Source organism: Rhinoraja longicauda, chromosome 24 (genome assembly GCF_053455715.1).
Source record: "Rhinoraja longicauda isolate Sanriku21f chromosome 24, sRhiLon1.1, whole genome shotgun sequence".
Classification (NCBI taxonomy): domain Eukaryota; kingdom Metazoa; phylum Chordata; class Chondrichthyes; order Rajiformes; family Arhynchobatidae; genus Rhinoraja; species Rhinoraja longicauda.
The window spans coordinates 19,892,827-19,917,291 of NC_135976.1; the positions used below are offsets into that span (position 1 = coordinate 19,892,827).

Below are 24,465 nucleotides of genomic sequence, written 5' to 3' on the forward strand. Positions count from 1 at the left end.
CGCGGGTGGGATCGGGTTTGAGAGGGGAGGGAGGGTGGGGGGGGGGGGGGGGGATGGAGCGAGGACAGCAGGCAGTCTGAATCCGAGGGTCTCACTGTAGACAGCGAGAGCGCGGGGAGAGGTGCAAAATAAACTTTGCAGAAAGAAAATCGTCTGGTTCTGCAGTTGGTCTGTTTATCTCTATCCTCCATTCTCTCTCTCCCCTCCTCTGTCCACTCCCACTCTGGCCTTTTCTCTCGCCCCTTTTCTCTCTCCCCCCTCCACCGCGCCCATTTTCTCCCTCCCCCCGGCCCCTCTTCTCCACCCCTCCCGCCCCGCTTCCACGCCTTTTCCCTTTTCTCTCCCACCACCCCTTCTCTCTCTCCCCTCCCCCTTTTCGCAATGTTTGTTCCCAATATGATGCCACGTGACACTGACCTCCTCTACCTGTACATGATCCATATCTCTCTATTCCTTGCACTTCTATGACCATGTCTAAAAGCCCCGTAACCGCGACTATTGCATCTGCCTCCATCATCACCCCTGACGAAGTGTCCCGGCCCCCCCCCCACAACTCTTTGTGCTAAAAAAAAAACTTCCATTAAATTCCCCCTCTCTCACCTTATGCATCTTGTGTTGGACATTTCCATATTGGGGCAAAAAGGTTCTGACTGTATATCCTATCATCATTTTATATACGTCTATCGTCTCCCCTCAACCTCTGATGTTTCAGAGAAAACAACCCAAATCCATGCAACCTCTCCCTGTAGCTGACACCCTCTGATCCAGGTAGCATTCCGGATCCTTTGCACCCTTTCCAAAGCCTCCACGTCGTTCCTGTTACGGGGCGTACAGAACTGCAAGCAATACTCCAAATGTGGCCGAACCAAAGTGCGATAGGTGCATCATGACTTCCTGACTCTGAATCTCAATGACCACGGCAATGAAGGCAACCATACCTTCCACCACCTTTACCACCCTGTCCATATGCTGTCACCCTCAGTGAGCTGTGAACTTAAACTCCAAGATCCCTCTGCACGTCAATGCCGTTAAGGGTCTTGTCATTAACTGTCCACTCTCCCCTTAAATTTATGTCATAGCAGCAGAATTAGTCAATTCAGCCCATCAAGACTACCTCGCCATTCAATCATGGCTGATCGATCTTTCCCTCTCAACCTCCCAAAGTGCACCACCTCACACTTGCTCGGGTGAAACTCCGTCTGCCATTTCTCTACCCATTTCTGCAGCTGTATCTTCTGACAGCCTTGCACTTTCTGCAACTCCTCCAATTTTGTTGTTGTCAGCAAACTTGGACATTTCCAATGTCCAAGTTATTCATATATATATCTCAAACAGCAGGGGTCCCAGCGGAAGACCACTGGTCACAAACCCCCAGCCAGAATATCTACATTCCACACAACCCTCATCTATGACAAAGCCAATTCTGAATCCATGGACCAAGTCTCCTTGAATCCAGTGCATCTTAAATATTTGTGTCGCACAGCATGTGCCACTTCTCTGCACAATATTCTGTCCCTCGCTCACTCCTACAGCCTGTTACCCTTCCTCCTTGGAATCGCGACTGATGCTACCCCTCTGGGTCCTGGACTGTGATGAGGTCAGTGTGGGACCCACAGACTCGTCCACACACGGGGCAGGAGGTGTTTGACCGGACGGGTGATTGGTGAGTTTTGAGGTGCATTGCTGCTTGGACCATTCACACAGGATCTCCGTACGCTCCCGACCCACGCCCCAGTTCCCAATCCCATCCCGAACGCTCCCGCTCCACGGAGCGGTCTGGCCCAGGGATTGCCAGGGGTTAGCGGGACGTTGTGTTTCTTCACGGAGATCAAATCCTTGAGTCGTTCCTCTGTCCGCCTGGTGACCCCACCTCACCCCCCTTGTTGGAGCTGGGGAGATAGCGGCGTCTGTGCAGCCTGGTGTTGAACTTGTGATGGCTAGAGTTTGTGGGCACAGTGCTGGTGATGTGTTTCCACTGCCCGAGCTGCCCGCTGTAGGTGGTGCATGTCCTAGCAGTGGACCAGAGGGCCGGGGTCACTTGTGCCTGCTGTCCATCCCTCGCCTTTCCTCTCTCCTGTAGTCTGTCGCTGGCCTTCCTTTACACTCTACCTCTGTGTTGGCCAAATGCACACCTAGTCTGCTACCATTCCCTTCCATTCCTCCCAACCCCCCCCCCCCCCAACTGTCTGGAGCCTTGAGTGCTGTCAGCAGATCACCACACAGGAAAATCACACTCTCCCTCCGGCCCATCCCATCGATCGCCAACACCACTTATATCGAAGCGCACATGCACAGAGACATACGGGGACATAGACGCACACACACACACACACACTCACACACACACACACACGCACACACGGTCGCACACAGAGACACACATACACAGACGCACACACACACACACACACACACACACACACGGCCGCACACACACGCACACACACGCACACACATACACACACACACACACACGCACACACGGCCGCACACAGAGACACAGACGCACACACACACACACACACGGCCGCACACACACGCACACACACACGCACACACACACACACGCACACACGGCCGCACACAGAGACACACATACACAGACGCACACACACACACACACGGCCGCACACACACGCACACACACGCACACACGGTCGCACACAGAGACACACATACACAGACGCACACACACACACACACACGGCCGCACACACACGCACACACACACGCACACACACACACACGCACACACGGCCGCACACAGACACACATACACAGACGCACACACACACACACACACGGCCGCACACACACGCACACACACGCACACACACGCACACACATACACACACACACACGCACACACGGCCGCACACAGAGACACACATACACAGACGCACAAACATAAATACAAAACCACATACAGGGTGTGTTTCAAGCAGATTTATTGAATGTTAGAAATATCAAATTATGGAAATGTCAGCAGGGGGTATAAATAGATTTAGACAGACAAATTGTGAGCTATCTCAGACAGTCTATAATCACCGTGTCTGACCCGTGACCTGGGAGTGGGTGATGGGACAGTGCAGAGGGAGCTTCATCCCATGTCTAATTTAGTTGCTGGGACAGTGTATACGGAGCTTCACCCTGTGTCGAATCTGTGACCTGGGAGTGTGTGACGGGACAGTGTGAAGGGAGCTTCACTCTGTGTCTGACCCGTGCCCTGAGAGTGCGTGAAGGAGGGAGCGTTCCCTGTACCTAACCCTTGCTCCTGGAGTGTGTGATGGGACGGTATGGAGTGAGCTTCACCTTGGGTCGAAGCCTCCCTATCTCCTGACAAGCCCCTCTCACACACAGAGCCATACCGAGTGGCTGCTGCTCTGGGATGCACCCCTGAGCGGGCTTCCCTGCTCCGTCCACGCAACGCACCCTCCTCGCCACCCAGCCCACTCCACATGACACTGAGCAGAGCTGCCAGGGTCCTGTCCACCAGCATACCAGGGTAGTGGCCAGGGCCCCGCCAGGGGTGGGGGCAGGGGGAAGTGGCGAGGTGTGCTCCGGGCTGGTGCCTCGGCTGGGGACAGGACTCGGGTCTGCAGTTGGGGCTAGAGTGGCGATTGGGGTGGGGGCCGGTGTTGGTACAAGAGTGGGGTCCGGGCTGGAGACACCACCATGGTCCTGACTGGGGGCAGGGCTCGAGACTAGAGTGGGGTCCAGTGTAGGGATTGGGGTTGGGAGTGGTGTTGCCACATGAGTGGGGTCTATGCCGGGCACCAGTGCAGGGTTGGGCACCAGGGCAGGGTTGGGGCCGGGCACCAGGGCAGGGTTGGGGCCGGGCACCAGTGCAGGGTTGGGGCCGGGCACCAGTGCAGGGTTGGGGCCGGGTACCAGGGCAGGATTGGGGCCGGGCACCAGTGCAGGGTTGGGGCTGGTCACCAGTGCAGGGTTGGGGCCGGGCACCAGTGCAGGGTTGACGCTGGGCACCAGGGTAGGGTTGGGGCCGGGCACCAGGGCAGGGTTGGGGCTGGTCACCAGTGCAGGGTTGGGGCCGGGCACCAGGGCAGGGTTGACGCTGGGCACCAGGGTAGGGTTGGGGCCGGGCACCAGGGCAGGGTTGGGGTTGGGCACCAGGGTAGGGTTGGGGCTGGGCACCAGGGTAGGGTAGGGGCCGGGCACGCCAGGGTCAGGTCCTGGCGCCCCCGTCGGCTTCGCCCCCTGCCTCAGCCGGTAATATGAGTAGGTGAGGCGGACCACCCCTCGGCCCCGGGGACGGTAAACATGCAGGTGGATGGCGTGGGTGAGGGGCCGGTGGGTCAGGGCCTCCAGCCGGTCGCGGCGGGGTCCCCAGCCCGTGTACTGCAGCGACACTCCCCCCGCCTGGATCAGGCTGGGGAAGACGGTGACCCGCTCCCCCCCGTTCACCGCGTAGCTGCCGTCCTCCCGCCGCACGGCCAGGTAGGCAGAGAGCCGGGACTGCCCTCTCCGGAGCAACTGCTGCACCTTCAGCCCGGCTGCCCTCCGCGGGATCACCACCACCTCTGTGTAGTTCCCCCTGTGGGGCAGATGGACAGGTCAGGGACTGCACCCATAACTGCACCCTCAACCCCAGCACACTCCCACACCCCCACCTCATCAATCCCCACTGCGCTCCTACATCCTCCAGTCCCACCCCATCCAGTCCCACCCCCTCCTGTCCCACCCCACCTCTGTGTAGTTCCCCCTGTGGGGCAGCTAGACGGGTCAGGGGTAGCACCCACTACAAATCTCCACCCTCACCACAACCTTGCCCCCACCACACTTCCACACACCCATCTCGTCAACCCCCACCTCCACATCCCCACCCCCACCTCGCACACCTCCCTCCCCCAGCCCCACCCCACCGTGTACTTCCCCCTGTGGGGCGGATAGACGGGTCAGGGGCAGCACCATCACACTCCCACCCACACCCTCACCCCCCCCCCTCACCCACACCCTCTCATCCCCACTACCACCCCTGTGGGGCAGATGGAAGGGTCAGGGGCTGCAGTACTGCACAACCACACCCACCACCCCCACCTTTACACCTCGCCAACACATCTTCCTCCCAGATCCACCCCACCCTCACACACCCAACCCCCACCCCCACCCACATACACCCAACCCCCACCCTCACACACCCAACCGCCACCCCCACCCTCACACACCCAACCCCACCCCCACACACCCAACCCCCACCCTCATACACCCAACCCCCACCCTCACACATCCAACCCCCACCCTCACACACCCAACCCCCACCCCCACCCCCACACACCCAACCCCCACCCCCACCCTCATACACCCAACTGCCACCCCCACCCTCACACACCCAACCCCACCCCCACACACCCAACCCCCACCCCCACACACCCACCCCCATCCCCACCTCCCACCCCCACCCTCACCTCAATCTTATTCACACTGTGAGGCAGATACAGAGACCAGGGGCTGCTCCGGCCGCACTCTCACTTCCCCACCACCCCGCTCCCCCACCCTTACCCCACCTTGCTGTAGTTCACCCTGTGGGGCAAACAGAGGGGTCAGGGGCTGCAGCCACCGGCACTCAGCATCGGAGGTCAAGGGGGAGGGTGCAGGAGCCACAGTCATGTCCGTTAAGGGTGGAAGGGAAGCCCGGCCATCGTGGAGGTCAGATCAAGGTTAAATGTCAGGGTTGGAGGTTTACAGTTGAACGGTCAAAGGTTGTCCTGTCCATGGGTTTAAGAGTCAAGAGTGAGTGGGGACATAGAGAGGGGTGTGAGGGATCAACACTCGTATTTTGCAGGGTCACAGTACAGGAGAGTCACAGGTTTGAAAGGGACAGGTCAAGGGTTAGCAGAAATGGGTCGTCAGCTGGGAATCAAAGGCAGCCGAGGTCAACGTTTGAAGTGTCTGCAGAGGTTCAGTAATTTAAGAAGCATAGGTCAGAGTTTGATGGGCAATGGTCAGAGGTTGGGAGGGAGGTTTTGAAGGCTGAGGATCAGGCCAACGGGCGGGTTGGAAGGTTGAGGAGTGGTTTCAGGGGACACAGGAACCGTTTGGAGGTCGAAAAGCAGGGTTGTAAGTCGGGGCCAGAGTGTGACAGTCAGGGGTCAGTTCAGGAGGTTGATGATTAGAGTTTGGAGGTCAAGGGGCACGATTGGTGGATCAGGGGCAAGGGAAAGAGGGGAAGGCCAGGGTTCAGAGCGAGGCATGGATTCAGAGATCAGCGGCAGGTTTGGGCAGAGGTCAGGGTTTGGAGGACGAGGAAGGCTGGCTGCTTTCACTCACACTTTGCCGCGGAAGTGGTTGATCACCCTCTCGCAGTCGGTGTCCGAGCCCCCACACACTCCACATCGGCTGTAGCGCTTCCTGGAGCCGATCACCCCCTCACAGCCCGTCCTCACACACTGGCTCCTCACACACACCGCGTCACTGTGCGGGTAGCAGCGTGTACCGTCCCTCACCTGTGTGTTTGTGGGAGGGGGGGGGAGAGAGAGGGGCCAGAGGTCAGCTAAAGGGTCGCCCAGAGAGAGGAGGTCAGTCAATGGGTCACTCAGAGAGGAGAGGTCGCCCAGATGGGAGAAGTCAGACACTGGGGCCAAAGAGCGAAGAGGTCATCCATGACGGCCATTTGGAGGTGAGACGTCAGCACACACACCAGTTATGATCACTCAGCGGCGGTCAAGTTCAGCACGGTGTAGAGGTCGACTTTAGAGCTGAGGGATTGGGGTCGTTCAGGGCCAAGGGTTGAGATATCAGCCATCTGGGTCACCCGAGGGTCAGCAGGGGGCAGAGAATGAGCTCCAAAAGCCTGACCCAGAGTTGATCAAAATGCTGGAGTAACTCAGCATCTCTGGAGAGAAGGAATGGGTGACGTTTCGGGTCGAGACCCTTCTTCAGATTGATCTGATCGTGCATGGACCTGGTTTTGACACCATATTGAGTGTGTGTTGACCGCGTGTTGACTCTACATTGATCATGCATCGACGTCATTGACTCAATGTGGATCAGCATTGACGCCGCACTGTCCTGTGTTGACTTGTATTGACCCCATGTTGACTTGTATTGACCCCATGTTGACGCCGCACTGTCCTGTGCTGACTTGTATTGACCCCATGTTGACTTGTATTGACCCCATGTTGACTTGTATTGACCCCATGTTGACGCCGCACTGCCCTGTGTTGACTTGTATTGGCCCCATGTTGACGCCGCGTTGCCCTGTGTTGACTTATATTGACCCCATGTTGACTTGTATTGACCCCATGTTGACGCCGCATTGACCTTGCCTTGACCCTACATTTGGTATTGGTTTATTACTGTCACTTATACCAGGATTCAGTGAAAAGATTTGTTTGCACGCTTTCCATTCAAAGCATGAGTGTAATCAATCTGTACACATGTACAAAAGGTAGTGCAAGGAGAAAAATACCAGAGTGTAGAATATAGTGTTACAGCGTTAGAGTGTTATAGCTAGGGAGGAAGTGCAGAGTTTTAAAAGTGAAAGGTTCGCAATGAGGGAGGTTGGAAGATCGGCACTGCGCCCTGGTTTAGGGGAACGCCGTTCAGTAACCTAATAACAGCGTGGAAGAAGCTGTCCCGGAGTCTGGTGGTAAATGCTTTCAATCTTTTGTATCTTCCTCCCTGCAGGAAAGGAGAGAGGAGGGAACGGCAAAGGAGTAAAATGGTCCTTAATTATATCGGCTGCGTGAAATATAAATAGAGTTAATGGTAGGGGTGGGGTGGAAGAGTTTGGAGTCAAATTTCTGATGAATTGGGGTACATTCACAACTCTGTGTAATGTCTTACGGGCTTGGGCAGAACTACCTCCAAAACTAAGTGATGATGGATCCCAATAGTGTAAGAAAATAACTGCAGATGCTGGTACAAATCGAAGGTATTTATTTACAAAGTGCTGGAGTAACTCAGCAGGTCAGGCAGCATCTCAGGAGAGAAGGAATGGGTGACGTTTCGGGTCGAGACCCTTCTTCAACGGTACATCTGTGGATGTTAAGAATCATTGGACACCTGCCAACGTTTCTTCAACTTTAGAGGAAGTATTGGTGCGCGTTCTTGGCCATAGCTTCAATGTGGTTGACCCTAACTTGACCCTGCATTGATGTGACACTGAGCCAATGTTGACCTTGTGCTGACCCCGTGTTGGTCCACATAGGTTTAGATTTATTACTGTCATGCCGATGTACAATGAAAAGCCTTGTTTTGCTCGCCAATCAAATCATGTAATGCTGTCGATAAATGTAACTAAGACAAAGTATAATAAGTAGAGCAAAGGTGAAGATACAGAGTGGAGAATGTAGTTCCCAGCATTAGCTCGATACACAAAGTCCAATGTCTTCGATGGGGTAGAGGTGGATGAGAGAGGACCCTGGCTTAGGGAAGGACAGTTGCGAAGCCCGATAACAGAGGGGAAGAAGGTGTTCTTGGGCCTGCACGTACCGCAGGGAGAGGATACCACAGGAATGACTGGAGTAAGATGTCTTTGATTATGTTGGCTGCTTTCCGGAAGCAGTGTAAAGTGTAGACGGAGTCAATGGTGGAAACTCTGTTCTGTTTTATGGACGGGGCTACATCAACAACTCTTTGCAATCTCTTGCGGTCTTGGGCAAAGCTGTTCCCAAACCAAGCCGTGATGCAATCCAACAGTATGCATTGAGCCTGTGTTGGCCCGGTCAAGGGCAGGGTGTAAGAGGTGGGGGTTGGGGTGAGTCCCTCGTGGGCGGCCGGCCTTGCGGGGAACAGGAGGTGTAGGAGCACACAGGCGGTGTGGGGACGAGGTGAGGTGGGTCGGGAGGGGAGACGCACGAACCTTGGTGGAGAAGATTGTGACCAGGTCGGTGCCCTTCAGCAGGCAGTTGAGTTTGCAGAGGTCTGGCCAGCGGATGCCATGGAAGTACGGATCCCACTCCTGTATCGTCCCGTCCTCAGATGGGCCGTTCCTCGCCGCGCACTGCTCCTGTCGGAAACTCCCACCTGTCGGCACACGGCGGACTTCCCGTCAGACACATCCCACCCTCAGACCGCAGGGACCACTAGTGCTCATGGAGGGGACAGAGGACTGGGCCCAGGAGGGGCAGATGCGATTTGATCCACAGAGTTCAATGGAGTGGTCAGACGGTGAGGGGCATCAAAGCAGGAGCAGGGGGTGCACGCATTGCCACGCAACTTCTCCGTGAAGTGGGAAGTCGATGGGCGGTTGCACTTTAAGGCAATCTTCAGACTCTCAGGCAGATGACAAGGCTCAGTGACCCAGGATCAATCCTGACCTGGGCTGGTGGAGTTTGCACCTTCTGCCTGTGACCACGTCGGATCCCCCTGGGTGCTCCAGTTTCCTCCGACATCCCAACAATGTGTGGGTTAATTGGCTGTTGTGAAATGCCCTAATATGTGGATGAGGGGGATGGGGCTGAGGAGGGGAATCCGGAGGGGGGTGGGGGGATTGGGAGAATAAAAATAGGATTGATGTGGCATAAGTGTACATCAGGGTTGTGAGTTTGGGCTCAGTGGGCTGGCGGGTGCGTTACATTGCTCCATGACTCGATGACCATGGTTTATCTGGAAAAAGAGCTAGTATGAGGAAGTCGCAGCAGAGTACTGGGACCCTTTAGTACCTGAGGATCAGAGGAGAGGCGGGCAGTGAGAGACGGCAGTGGCGGCGGACATGCTAAGAGGGCTGCTTGTGACCGTGAACCTACCGTTGTCTCCCGGGCACGACTCCAGGTTGCACGATTGGAACCTCTCCCACCTCCCCAGGCAGAAGTGGCCGAAGTTGATGGGAGTGGGATTGTCACAGCGGCGCCGAGAGTACTGGACCCCACCCCCACATGAACGAGAGCAGGTTCTCCACGGGCCCCAGGAACCCCAGCTTCCGTCTACCGGAGTCTGGAAAACAGCAACCGTCACCAGGGTCAGAAACAAGGTGATGCTCCGTCTACACTGTTGTCCCGATGTAAACAGGGGATCCCCCCCCCAACCCTGGGAACGTACCAGTTGTTTCCAGTTGGCGGCACACTTGCCGCGGAGGCAGACGGCTCCTACCCCGCACGGCGTCCCGTCGGCGGCGGGCAGCTGCTTGCTGAGGTGCTGCCACTCTCCCTGGTGCCGAGCCAAGCACCACAGCACCGGGCACGGGTCCAGGCCCGGATGCGCCCGGAACCCTGGGCCGAAGGACAGCCGGCACTGGAAATCTCGGTCATAGTTCGTGCCGGCCAGGGGGACAGATTCGGCCAAAGAGACGGACGGTTCGTTCAAGAGGCAGTCACCTGTGCGGGGGAAAGCGGAAAGCATGAGCTGGCGGGGACAGAGAGTGTTGGAAAAATGGAGAGAGGGGGAGGAGGAGGGCAGGGAAGAGAGGTGGAGAGAAATTTCCATCTCACCGTTGTTTTCTACTGCATCATCTCAGGAATGAACATGAACATCCATATTATCCCTACACCTCACCTCATTATCCCTACACCTCATGATTCTGCCTCTATAAAGTCACCCCTCGATCTCCTTCATGCCAACGAAAACAATCTCAGCCTGTCCAGCTTTTCCTTATAATATGCTCACCATGGATCTTTCCTGCACTTTTCCAGCTTGATGACATCCTTCCCATAACAATGTAACCATAAGTGCACGTAATAAGTGTGAGGCCGCCAACACCTTTTAACTCCTGTACCCAATGCCCTGGCCTTTAAAGGCAAGCATGTCAAACTCCTGCTCCACCCTGTGTATCCAGTGTCCTCCCTTCAGGAAATGAGCATCTGTACACTGATATCTCTGTGTTCTACATTTACTGTGTGACTCCCCCTAGTTTAACTTACCAAAATGCAGCATTACCTCTCTGCGTTCAATTCCACCTGCCATTCCTCGGCCACGTCCCCAGTTCATCAAAATTCTGTTGCAATCTCACACAGCCTACCGCACACTCCACGATACCACCAGTTTTTGTGTCGTCCTCAAACTTGCAACCCATGTTAACAATATTGTCATCCACATTGTTAATATAAATGACACACAACAGGAAACCAGCGCCGATCCCTGAGGAACTCCACTGGAGATAGGTCACCAATCTGAATAACAACCCTCCACTGCCACTCTATGATTCCTTCCATCAGTTAATTTACTGTCCAATTGGCAAGTGTGGGATGTTGGATTTTGGCAAGTCTCTACCAACTCAGGACACTGAGGAAATGTGGTATGATTTTTACAAACTTCCGCAGACACATCTAAGGAAGGGTCTCGACACATTCCTTTTCTCCAGAGATGCTGCCTGTCTCGCTGAGTTACTGCAGCTTTTTGTGTCTACCTTTGGTTTAAACCAGCATCTGCAGTTCCTCCTTACACATAGAAAGCATACTGTCGGGTTGCATTGTAGCGTGGTTTGGGAACCATTGGTTTCTGCTCAATACCGCAAGACATTGCAGAGTTGTAGATATAGTTTAGTTTAGTTTATAGATGCAGCACAGAAACAGGCTCATTGGCCAACTGGGACCGTGCCAACCAGCCATCCCCGCACTATCCTAAACACACTAGGGACAATTTACAATTTTTTCCACAGCCCAATTAACCTACAATCTTGTACGTCTTTGGAATGTGGGAAGAAATCTGAGTACCCGGAGAAATCCCACGCGGTCATGGGGACAATATCCAAACTCCGTACAGACAGCGCCTATAGTCAGGATCGTACCTGGGTCTCTGGCCCTGTAAGGCAGCAACTCTACCGCGCCACTCTGCCACCTGCTCCGTCTATAACAAAGACCAGACTCCCCACTATTGACATTCTACACTTCATACTGCCTTGGGAAAGCAGCCAACATAATCAAAGACCTTTCCCACCCCAGTTATTCCTTCATATCCCCACACCCATCAGGCAGGAGATACATAAGCTTGACAGAACGCACACTGCAGACAGCTTCTTCCTCTCTGTTATCTGTCTTCTGAACAATCCTTCCATAAGCTAGGGCACAGTACCCATTCTCTAGCCTCCATAATTGCAGATTTTGGACTTTACATTGTGCACACTGTATCTTTCTTTTCGCTCTACCTATTGCATAGAACATAGAACACCACAGGAGCAGGCTCTTCAGTCCACAATGTTTGTATCAAACATGATACCAAGACCGAATCTTACATGTCTGCACACAATCCATATCAATAGACAATGGACAATAGACAATAGGTGCAGGAGGAGGCCATTCGGCCCTTCGAGCCAGCACCGCCATTCAATGTGATCATGGCTGACCATTCTCAATCAGTACCCCGTTCCTGCCTTCTCCCCGTACCTCCTGACTCCGCTATCCTTAAGAGCTCGATCTATCAATCCATTCCCTGCATATACATATGTCTAGCCAAGAGTCTCATAAATGCCACGATCATATCTGCCTCAACCACTGCCCCAATCAGCAGGTTCCAGGCATTCACCACCTGGAGCTTGTCCCACACATCTCCTTTAATTTTTTTTCACTCATACATTAAAGCTATGCCCTCTAGTATTTGACTTTTCTATCCTGGAAAAAGGCTTCTGACTGTCTACCCCATCTATGCCTCCTATTGGGCTGAATACTCTGGCTTTGTCTGGCAGGTCATGATTTAGATTTTGATGAAATTACAAAGGCGATTGATGAAGGTAGGGCAGTGGATGCTGTGGATATTAGTAAGGCACTTCGTAAAGTCCTTCATGATAGGCTGATCCAGAAGTTTAAGATGCATGGGACTCACAGTGATGTAGTAGTTTGGCTGCAGAACTGGCTTAGCCATGGAGGACAGAGGGTAGTAGTGGGAGGGAGGTGTCCTGGCGGGAGATTCGTGACCAGTGGAGTTCCGCAGGGTTAGGCTTGTTGGCCTGTGGTCCCAGGCTTTTCCACGCAGCCATTCTTGAAAAGAGGCACATTCGTCAGCCTCAAGTCTTCTGGTACCTCATCCATGGTTATCGTTGACCCAGATATCTTTGCCAGGGGCCATGCAATGGCCTCCCTAGGTTCCAGAAAGACATCCTAGAACACATCTGCTCAGGTTCCAAGGAGGGGGGCACCTCCCTCTGTTATTGTAACTACCTTAATGTGTTTAAGACGTGTTTAGGATCTCCAACACCTCCTCCTCTACAACGTGGACTCTCTTCAAGATTTCACTATTACCTTCCCCGATTTCCTCAGCATGCACGTCTTTCTCCACAGTAAATACCAACAATCAATAGTAATCTATCACCTTCCACATCTCCTGTGGCTCCACACATAGGTTTACGTTCATTATTAAGTGTACCGAGATACAGGTGAAAAGATTTGTTTTGCATGCTATCCAATCAGATTAGACAATACCATCAATAAATACAATCAAGTCAAGCTCAAGTACAATAAATAGAGCGATGGTGGAAGCTCAAAGTGCAGAGTGCAAAGTATAGCATTGTAGCACACCAGTTCCACAAACAAAGTCCAATGTCCGCAATGGAGCAGAGGTGAATCGGACAGTACCCTAGCATGTGGAAGGACTGTTCAGAAGCCTGATAACAGAGAGAACAAATTGTTTCTGAGACTGATGGCGCACGTTTCAATCTTCTGTACCTTCTGCCGAACGGGATCAAGGAGAAGAAGGAAACGTCAAAGTGGGACAAGTCTTTGATTCTGATGGCTGCTTTTCCAGGGCAGCGTGAAGTGTACATGGAGTCAGTGGTGAACAGTCTGGTCTGTGTGATGGACTGGGCTACATCTACAACACTCTGTCATTTTTAACGGATCTCTGATTTTTAACGATCCTTAGTCTCCCCTGAATTACTCTTTTCCTTTTAATATGCTTGTAGAATCTCTGGATTCTCCTTTAACTTATCTGCGACAGGAAGAATAGATTTACAGAGACAGGAAACATAGGTCTTTGTAGGATGCCAAAGACCTTGTAAAGGACGCTCTTTACACGCTCTTGTAAAGGACATTATGGATTACCTTGTCAGGAAGAACCCCTGCCAGGATGCTATTGACCACACTATTGAGTTCAACACTATGAATCATATCCATACCGACCTTGACCTTGAAGCTGTAGGGAGCGGTGAACACAGCCCTTGCTTCTATCTATCCAGTCTACCTTCATGAAGCATTGCATAAAGAAGGCTATGAGTAGCATCTGCTGTCAACTGTTTACCCTGTTAGCTTCAGGTGAGCAAGGAATTTCATTGCACGCTCTTGTAAAGGACAATAAACTAATCTCATCTATTTTATGACCTTGTTTTCCCTCCTCATTTGCATCTTGTGTACTCCTATACCCCTTCTACTCCTCGCTTGACTTCAGCGGCCAAGACAAATGCCTCCTTTATAGTGACCAGGGCCTCAATATTCTTCACGAACCAGAGCTCCTTAATCCTGCCAGCCTTGCACTTTAGCATCGAGCCTAATATGAACCTCACCGCTCCCTCACAGCCCCTCCCACTGTGCGCCGCTCCCTCACAGCCCCTCCCTCTGTGCGCCGCTCCCTCACAGCCCCTCCCACCATGTTCGCTACCTCACCACCCCTCCCACAGTGCACTGCCCCACCCAATGTGCGACGATCCCTCACTGCCCCCTCCCACAGCGTGGCGCTCCCTCACCGCCCCTCCCACAGCGCACCACTCCCTCACCGCCCCTCCCACAGCGCACCACTCCTTCACCGCCCCTCCCACAGCGCACCACTCCCTCACTGCCCCTCCCACAGCGTGGCGCTCCCTCACCGCCCCTCCCACAGCGCGGCGCTCCCTCACCGCCCCTCCCACAGCGCACCACTCCCTCACCGCCCCTCCCACAGCGCACCACTCCTTCACCGCCCCTCCCACAGCGCACCACTCCCTCACCGCCCCTCCCACAGCACATCACTCCCTCACCACCCCTCCCACAGCGCGCCACTCCTTCACCGCCCCTCCCACAGCGCGCCACTCCTTCACCGCCCCTCCCACAGCGCGCCACTCCTTCACCGCCCCTCCCACAGCGCGGCGCTCCCTCACCGCCCCTCCCACAGCGCACCACTCCCTCACCGCCCCTCCCACAGCGCACCACTCCTTCACCGCCCCTCCCACAGCGCACCACTCCCTCACCGCCCCTCCCACAGCGTGGCGCTCCCTCACCGCCCCTCCCACAGCGCACCACTCCCTCACCGCCCCTCCCACAGTGCGCCACTCCTTCACCGCCCCTCCCACAGTGCGGCGCTCCCTCACCACCCCTCCCACAGCGTGCCACTCCTTCACCGCCCCTCCCACAGCGCACCACTCCCTCACGGCCCCTCCCACAGTGCGCCACTCCTTCACCGCCCCTCCCACAGCGCACCACTCCCTCACCGCCCCTCCCACAGCGCGGCGCTCCCTCACTGCCACCCCCCCCCACAGCGCACCACTCCCTCACCGCCCCTCCCACAGCGCACCACTCCCTCACCGCCCCTCCCACAGTGCGTCACTCCCTCACCGCCCCTCCCACAGTGCGCCACTCCTTCACCGCCCCTCCCACAGCGCACCACTCCTTCACCGCCCCTCCCACAGCGCGGCGCTCCCTCACTGCCCCTCCCACAGCGCGGCGCTCCCTCACTGCCCCTCCCACAGCGCGGCGCTCCCTCACTGCCCCTCCCACAGCGCGGCGCTCCCTCACTGCCCCCCCCCACAGCGCACCACTCCTTCACCGCCCCTCCCACAGCGCGGCGCTCCCTCACGGCCCCTCCCACAGCGCGGCGCTCCCTCACTGCCCCTCCCACAGCGCGGCGCTCCCTCACTGCCCCATCTGCGCTAAGTCTCACCCCTGCCACTTGCAAAGAATCCGAGGGATAAGTGGAAGCTGCAGAGAGACCAGGGCGCGATGAAGTCGACTCTGGACAATAAGGGAGACATCATCTGATGACCAGAGGAGACGGCCCCCATCTGCACACAAATCTCAGAGTTGTCGTGAGCCATACCAAGGAGATGTCCTGCATCGAGGGAGAGAACATGGAAAAATCAGACACAGAGTGAAGCTCCCTCTACACTGTCCCAGTATACCGCAAGGTCAGACACTAACAGGGGTACTAAATAAAATCAGAAGGGTTAGTTGTCAGAGAGCATTAAAAAGTGGTGAGACTTTGGAAGGTTTTAGTGGACTGTGGGAATGGCTCATATAGTCAGGAGACTGCATGAGGGTCAACCAAGAGTTGGGAAACCTGAACCGGCTGACTTGTGGGAGTGGTGCTCAACTTGGAGTATCGCCTGGGTCGGACGGTGGGAACACACTCCAGTGGCGATTGTACAAGAGAGGAAGGCACCGCTGAGGGACTTGCAGCTTGTGTGGTCCTGTGGTGTGTACATGAGGTCATGGGTCCAGTCGTGGCATGATTTGGACCACGCTTCACCCTTCTACTCTCTGGGGAAATGGTGATGTTTCCTGGTAGCTCGTGGAGTTACCTGCAGATACTGCCACAGATCTGGGCAAGATTAGTGCCTTAACCTGGTCCGTTTGCAAGGCTGTTCTCCTTGGATCCATCCAGCGAGGAGATCTGAGGGGCCTTTTGGAAGTGCCTACCGACTGTCGGCCCAGATGTTTCCCACATCTCAATGGTCTCCTGGCACTGGAGGAGCTGACCAATGCCCAGCACCACTCAGGAGGGGCAAGTCCCCAGGGATGGAGGGGCTGTCAGGGGAGATTCCTCAAACCTGCTGAGATGTCTTTGGGGTCCTGAGGGAGAGCATGGTCACTGCGGAGATACCCCCCTGCCCCTCTGCCCCTCTCATGGCACGGTGTAGTTGTCGTCCTGCTGCCCAAGGTTGGTGATCTGTGCTTTTTAAGGACTAGTGGCCAGTGTCTCGCCTCAGCATGAAGTATACGTTCTTCTTTATCCCCGGCCAATGGCAAATGGACAGGCTCCATGCTGGTCCAGGTGATCCACCCTGGCTGGTCCTACACTGTCCTGGCCGGTTCACCCAATACAACATCCATCTGCTCCATGACCCACCTTTCCTAGAAGTTGTTCGTTCAGACTAACTGAAAGTTAGTCATTCAGTCGCCTTTCTATCCCTTGATCAGGAGAAGGTATTTGACAGGATGGATCACGACTAACTTTTCAGGACTCTGCAGGCGTTTGGACTAAGGCCGCATTTCGTAGCACAAGTCTGGCTTTTGTGAGCTACTTCAGAGAGTCTCGTAAAGGTTAACGGATCCTGGCTGGGGCCTCTTCACTGTGGAAGGGGAGTGCGCCAAGGATGTCCCATATCTGGTCATTTGTAACCCTTATAAAAACTAGATTGGCCAAGTATTTACTGCGAGCAATTAAGAGCCCAGAATTTGGTCACTTTCAGCCAGCGCGCTGCTCCTCGGGGGGAGGGGGTGTTGTGGCTGTGAGAGAGGCCAGTCCTCCCCCTGACACGATGGGTGTCAGAGAAGCTCGTGAGCGTGGAGCGATTCTGACCGGGCTTACCCCCGCTCCGCTGGAATTGCTCGCCAGACCCAAGGCCTGGGATCTTTCCAGGGAGCCGGTCCCACACAACATGAGCCGCCTCCGAGACACCCAGCGTGCCGTGACGCAGGGAAACGTTGCTGTACGGGCTGCTCCTGCACGCTCTACGCTTCCTCACCCTCGTCTCCCGTCCGGACATGCCGCGGCGGTCTGTTCCACTGTCCCACAGTGGGGAGGGTCCCCAGTGGAGGTCTCTCTCTCTCTCTCTCTCTCTCTCTCTCTCTCTCTCTCTCTCTCTCTCTCTTCTCTCTGTGGGAGTCCTCTCCCTTTATATCGGGGACCCAAGGTGGGGGAGTGTTGTACACAGCCGAGCTGTGTAATAGGTTTGTACGTCGGGTCACGGACACACCAGCCGCCTGTCACTCTGTGGCCTGGAGTAGTGTGTGTACTGTGTGTACATGGAGTGTGAGAGGTTGCAGCCCCTGTGGGAGTATCACAAGGGGCTGCTTCTCTGGTTTTGGCTGCATTTCAGCCCCACTCTCATGCCCTTTGGTTACCCGGTACGGAGGGGGTGGGTCAGTGAGGGGGGGGGGTCTCCCTGACGGTTTGGTCCTGGGCCTGGCCAAGGTGGCCATTGTCGGGTCCAGGGGTGGGCAGTGAGGTTTCTACCCAGGCCGACTGCCTGCCCATCTCCCGGGCTGACATCGGTGCCCGCGTGTCCCTGGAGAGGGAGCACACGGTGTTGATGGGGACTCTGGGGGCCTTCTGTGAACGTTAGTCACCGCGGGGGCTCGACTGTATCGTGGAGTTAAATATATTGTAATTTGATGGCTGTTTACAAATGGCATGAACAGCAGTTTTGATGAATGTAATACCATGATAATTGTGCAAAAAATATTGTGACCATGCAGAAAACTCCCCTGTAAAGGCAAAAAAAGAACTTAAAACCAGGCACAAGTGATTACCAATTTCATGGGCGATGGTGAAGGCACTCTGAAGGCCAATGTCCTGGACCACGGCACAGTTCTGACCGCTGTCCGCCTCACACACCGTCCCAATGTGCCCAAGCCCCAGCGACTCGCAGAAGTTTTCCTGACAGAGGTTCTGAGGGGTCAATGGCACCGAGGTGTTAGAGATTGTACAGACTGTGTACAGAGGGAGAGTGCAGAGAAAGAGTGCAGAGACAGTGTATGGTCAGTTTACAGAGAGAGTGCTCAGAGACAGTGTACAGAGACAGTGTGCGTAGAGAGACAGCACAGTCAGTGTAGGGATACACAGAGACGTGTACAAAGTGTACAAAGAGAGTGCACAGAGAGAGTGTACAGAGTATACAGAGACTTTATAGAGTGTACAGAGACCGTGTACAGAGTATACAGATACTTTTTGGAGTGTACAGAGACTGTGTACAGAGAATACAGAGACTTTATAGAGTGTACAGAGACCATGTACAGAGTAAACAGATACTTTTTAGAGTGTGCAGAGAGTGTCTACAGAGAGAGTGTGCAGTCAGTGCACAGAGACATATAAGGGCAATGCATCGTCAGTGTACAGAGACAGTGTACAGAGAGATTGTGTAGAGAGTGTACAGAGACTGTGTACAGAGTATACAAAGAGAGTGTACAGATACTGTGTACAGAATGTACAGAGACTGTGTAGAGTGTGCAGAATGCATACAGAGTGTGTGGAGAGAGTGTACAGCGACTGTACAGAGAGTGTGTGCAGCCAGTGTACATGGGCAAAGTACAGTCAGTGTACAGAGACAGTGCATGGAGAAAGTGTATAGAGATAGTCAGTGTTCAGATATCCCCCTGAGAGCGAGGGATTGTGAGACACCAATCAGTGTACAGAGATGAATGTAATACTGTGATAAAAGAATTATGACTATGCAAAAACCTCCCTTGTAAAGGCTAAAAAAGGATTTAAAAAAACAGGCAGGATTACCAATTTAATGAGCGATGGGGAAGGCGCTCTGAAGGCCAATGTCCTGGACTATGGCGCAGTGTTTGTGTGTGTGGTGACTGATGCAGTATTGTGGTGGGGAGGGGAGAAGAGAGGCAACTCAGAAAGCTTTGGTTCTGTCTGACCACATTGTGTTTGTCAGCAGTTCCAGAGCCTCCTTGAATTTTTATTGCTGCTTCAAGGTCCTTTGCTTAGGAATGTGGCAGAACCCAATGAACAATTACTGCCAAAAATAGGAGAGGAGAGGGGGACGGAGGAGGAGCACAGAAGAAGGGTGGAGAGAAAGGGAGAGAGTGGTGGAGAGAGAAGGAGGGGTGGAGAGAGAGGGAGGGAGGGGTGGAGAGAGAGGGGGAGAGAGAGGTAGGGCAGTGGAGAGGGAGTGGTGGAGAGAGAGGGAGGGAGGGTGGAGAGAGAGGGGGGAGAGAGGTAGGGCGGTGGAGAGGGAGTGGTGGAGAGGGAAGGAGGGAAGGAGGATAGAGGGTGAGAGTGATGGAGAGTGAGGGAGGGGGAAGCGAGAGAGAGAGATAGAGAGAGAGGCAGAGAGAGCATTGAGAGATTAAAGAGGGAAAGGGGAAAGAATGGGAGAAAGTGTTGGGAGAGAGAATCAGAGAACAGAAAGGAGGGAGAGATTGTGAAAAGAAGGGAGATAGAGAGAGAAGGAAGGAGAGATTGAGAGAGTGTGTGTTCGACCCCATGTGAGAGACCCTGACAAATGACCCTGAGCTGGGCGGCCTTGCTGTGAATGTGAGCACGGTGTCACACCATTGATTGTGAGTCCCGTCTGTGTGATCCAGGGAAGTGTGAGCATAGCAAGAGTGGTGAGCGTGAGTGATCCTGGCAGCTGGGTGTGAGTGTGACCCAGTGATGCGATGTGGTGAGTATGACCACAGATTGTGACAAGGTTAGTGCAATGCTAAGTACAGAGGATTGAGAGCAGCTAGTGTACACTGGCAGATGTGACTGCATGTGCCCCTGCAGGTGTGATTTTGTGAGTGTTAGCAGGGTGACCTGGCAGGTGTATGCAACTAGTCTGAGTATGCACAGTGTAAGCATTGATGTGCAAGTACAGCAAATGCATTCCAGTCGGCCTGACTTGGTGAGTGACTCAGGATGTGTGCCCTGGTAAGTGTTCCCATCGAGTGTGCCCTGGTGAGTGTGCTCTTGTGAGTGTGCCCTGTGGCAGCCTGGTGAGTGTGCCTGATGAATGTACCCATTGAGTGTGCCCATCAAGTGTGTCCTGTGGGTTTGCCCTGTGAGTGTGTCCCTGTAAGTGTGCCCAGGAAAGTGTTCCCATCGAGTGTGCCCTGGTGAGTGTTCCCTTGTGGGTGCACTGATGGGTGTGCTACGGTGCATGTGTCATGATGTGTGTGCCGTAGCCTCAGTACACAGGCTCCAGTGAGTGTGTCTGTGAGTGTGCCCTTGAGTGTGTTATGGTGAGAGTGGCATGGTGAGTGTGGCCGTGAGTGTGCCTGTGAGTGTGCCCTGGTGAATTTGCCTGTGAATGTGTCATGGGAATTGTGCCTATGAGTGTGCCCTTGCATTTGTCATGGATGAGTGTGCACATGATTGTGCCCCAGTAAGTGTGTCACGGTGAGTGTAACCATGAGTGTGCCTGAGTTTGTCATGGTGAGTATGCCTGTGAGTGTGTCACAGTGAGTGTGCCCCAGTGACAGTTCCCCCGTGATAGTGCCCCGTGAGTGTGGTAATGAGTGTGCCCCAGAGGGCGTGCCTTAGTAACCATGCCAGTGAGTGGGTCCCCATGAGTGTATCACTGATGAGTGCACCAGTGATGGGTCCCTATGTGTGTGTCACTGAGTGTGCCCCGGTGGGTGTGCCCAGTGGGTTTGCCTCGGTGTCTGCCCTAGTGAGTGTGCCCTAGTGAGTAGTGAGTGTGCCCTGGTGGGTGTGCCCAGTGGGTTTGCCTCGGTGTCTGCCCTAGTGAGTGTGCCCTAGTGAGTAGTGAGTGTGCCCCGGTGGGTGTGCCCTACCTCTCTTGTCAGCAGTAGGGCGGCATCGTACGGTGCCTCTCCCCAGTCTCCCAGTGCCCGCCGCTCCTGCTGCCAGCGGCAGAAGGCATGCAGAGTCTGACTGGCATCGGATACGACCCGCGGACCCCTGGCCTGGTCCCACACCACCTCCAGCCGGCTGACCACCAGCCTTATCGCGCTTCCCAACGACGGGTGCCGGTACAGCCGATCCGCCGCGTCAAGGAGTGCCAGCACGTAGGGGCGCACCTCTCCACCCAGGGCATACGCCAGACCCACGTCCACCACCACCAGCAGCTCCACCTGCCGCGGCCGCGACGTGCCCACCACCATCCTCGGCTGCCCTCGTGCTCCCGGCTGCCTCCTCGCCCCCAACACCAGCAAGCACCACAGTCCCAGCGACCGTCCCAACATCGTCCCCAAAACCCTCACCTCCCCACTGCAGGAGGTGGGCAGGAGTGCCGAGGGTGAAGAGGGCAGGTTAGGGCTGTGCAGCGTGACACGACCTGGCACAGACTGGCACGGTGCTGTAGCCCTGCTCCGTAATCGGAGGATGTTTACAGGATGTCCCGAGCCCAAGATCAAGCGCCAGATGACACGTCCCATCTAGGAGGAAGGCGGGAGCTAGGACTGCTGCCAGGAACTCCCAAAGTTGGCAGCCTGTCCCTCCCAGTGTTAACCCTCTCCCCATCCCGGGCAGACCGTTCCCCATAAGGGGGGATTAACCCTCTCACCCCCTCTCCCCACCCACACCCCAGGCAGCCTGCTCCCTCTCAGTGTAAACTCTCTTCCCATCCACACCTAGCAACCCATTTCCCATTGAAGAGGGTTAACCCTCTCATCCTCATCCATATCCCTGGCACCCGTTACCCATCAGTTAAAATCTCTCCCTGTCCACACTGTAGGCAGCCCGTTCCTGATCGGTGAGATTAACCCTCTCAGCCCATCTTCCCTCTCACACCCCTTCACAGGGGTTTAACCCTCTCCCTCACCATTCACAATGTAAGGACATCGGGCAGCCTGTTCCCTGTCAGAGGAGATTAACCCTGCCACCCCCTCTCGCCACCCACACCCAGGCACCCGTTGCCCATTGGAGGGGATTAACCCTCTCACTCACAGCTCACTAAGTATGGACATAGAGTTGTCCTTTCCCTGTCAGAGGGAATTAACTCTCTCCAGCCACACTCCAGGCAGCCCGTTCCCTGTCAGAGGAGATTAACCTCTCATTCACCACTCACGATGTCAGGACACCGGGCAACAAGTTCCCTGTCAGAGGGAATGAACTCTCTCCAGCCACACCCCAGGCAGCCCGTTTTCCCTGCCAGAGGAGATTAACCCTGTCACCCCCTCTCTCCACCCACACCCCAGGCAGCCCGTTCCCTGTCGGAGGAGATTAACCTCTCATTCACCACTCACGATGTCAGGACACCGGGCAACAAGTTCCCTATCAGAAAAGATTAACTCTCTCACCCCCTCTCTCCACCCACACTCAGGCATTAGTTCCCTGTCAGAGGGGATTAACCCTCTCACAATGTAACGACATTGCACAGCCAGTTCTGTGAAGTATACATTAGTCGTTGAACGACAGTGGGAATAATTGATTCCATATGTACCTCTGCGTGCAGATCTGTGCGCCAGATGCTCTCCAAAGTTGCGCCGGCCTTGGCTCACACTCCCTGCACTATCTGTTACCCAACTGAAATTCTTGAAATAATTATCTTGATCGTAATGTTTTGAACAGAATAATGCCACATGTACAAAAGTTATATTGAGTTCACATGGACAGAGTAACATGATTGGAAACAGAGCTCTCTCACACACACTGAAATCATGAATAAAAGAATGTTCCTCACACCTGGCCTCACACAAACTGACATCACTACTGAAGGAGCATTGACAGGAGCAACTGCAGGTACTGCTTTACAAGAAAAGACACAAAGTGCTGGAGCAAATTAGCGACCCAGGTAGCATTTTCGGAGAACGTGGATAGGTGATGTTGTTCGTCAGGGCCCTTCTTCAGTATGGAAGTTTCATACACACCTGGACCCACACTGAAATCGCCACTGTGTCCTGCCAATTGGAAATGGGCTGCCCTGTATATGGATGGGAGAGGTGGGTGAGGGTTAATGTTCCTGGGATGATTCATTTGTTTGTGTCTCTCTCTGTTTACTCTGTCACGTTTTGGAAGCGGTTTAATCGTTTCTTTCCTTTGATCTGTTATCTGAGCTCCCCTTCCAGTGCTGATGTTGGCTTCACTCTATGGCCCTGTTGGCTCAGCTCTCTGTGTGGTCAGTCTTGCCCTGTCTCATTCCCCAGCTGTTTGTGGACTCTGAGCAGATCTGTGGTGGCCAGACCTTGTTCAATCTCCTTCATCTCTTCCCACAATGGCATCGGCAATCTCCTGAGGATAGGTAGAGAGAGGTCAGATATAGGGGAGGGGTGGGGAGCTTGAGAAAGAGAGAGAGGACGAGGGAGAGAGAGAGAGAAAGAAAGAGAGAGAGAAAGAAAGAGAAAGAAAGAGAAAGAAAGAGAGAGAGAGAGAGAGAGAGAGAGAGAGAGAGAGAGAGAGAGAGAGAGAGAGAGAGAGAGAGAGAGAGAGAGAGAAAGAGAGAGAGAGAGAAAGAGAGAGAGAGAGAGAGAGAGAGAGAGAGAGAGAGAGAGAGAGAGAGAGAGAGAGAGAGAGAGAGAGAGAGAGAGAGAGAGGTCGTGTTTTTCTCTGCTCCGGCGACTGAGAAGTTTTGAAGCAACCTTTCAAGGTTCTTGTCGAAGGAGGAGGAACAGTTGCAGTGAGATTTCATAGTTCGACCGAACGTTGGACTGTGGAAACTTTCCTTTGTTTAAGGATTTCTCCATTTCGTGTGGAATTCCTGAGTTCCTCTGCACCGCGGTGGGAGCAGCCGTGGCTGGCGGATTGCCAAGAGTGCCTGGAGATCGTGGGTAGGAATGATTTCGGTGTCTTTGACATTTATAGCACCGACTCTCTGCCCCAATACCATTTTGCACAGTGCTGTTGCCTGGGCTTAACGTGAAGAGGGTATCTTTTGCTTCTGTCAGGGCTTTGAAGAGCCTTCCAAAAGCTGCTCTGGACTGTGGAGGTGAGCTTGGGGACTTTCCTTTCTTTGGCTGGAGGAAACTGCTTCTGCTGCTTATTCAGACT

At 54.4% G+C, this 24,465-nt stretch overlaps 1 pseudogene; it reads right to left on the reverse strand.

Annotated features, from left to right (window-relative positions):
- Positions 1-3,261: 3,261 nt before the first annotated feature.
- On the reverse strand, positions 3,262-21,914 carry LOC144605362 (A disintegrin and metalloproteinase with thrombospondin motifs 4-like; annotated as a pseudogene).
- Between the last annotated feature and the right edge of the window lie 2,551 nt (positions 21,915-24,465).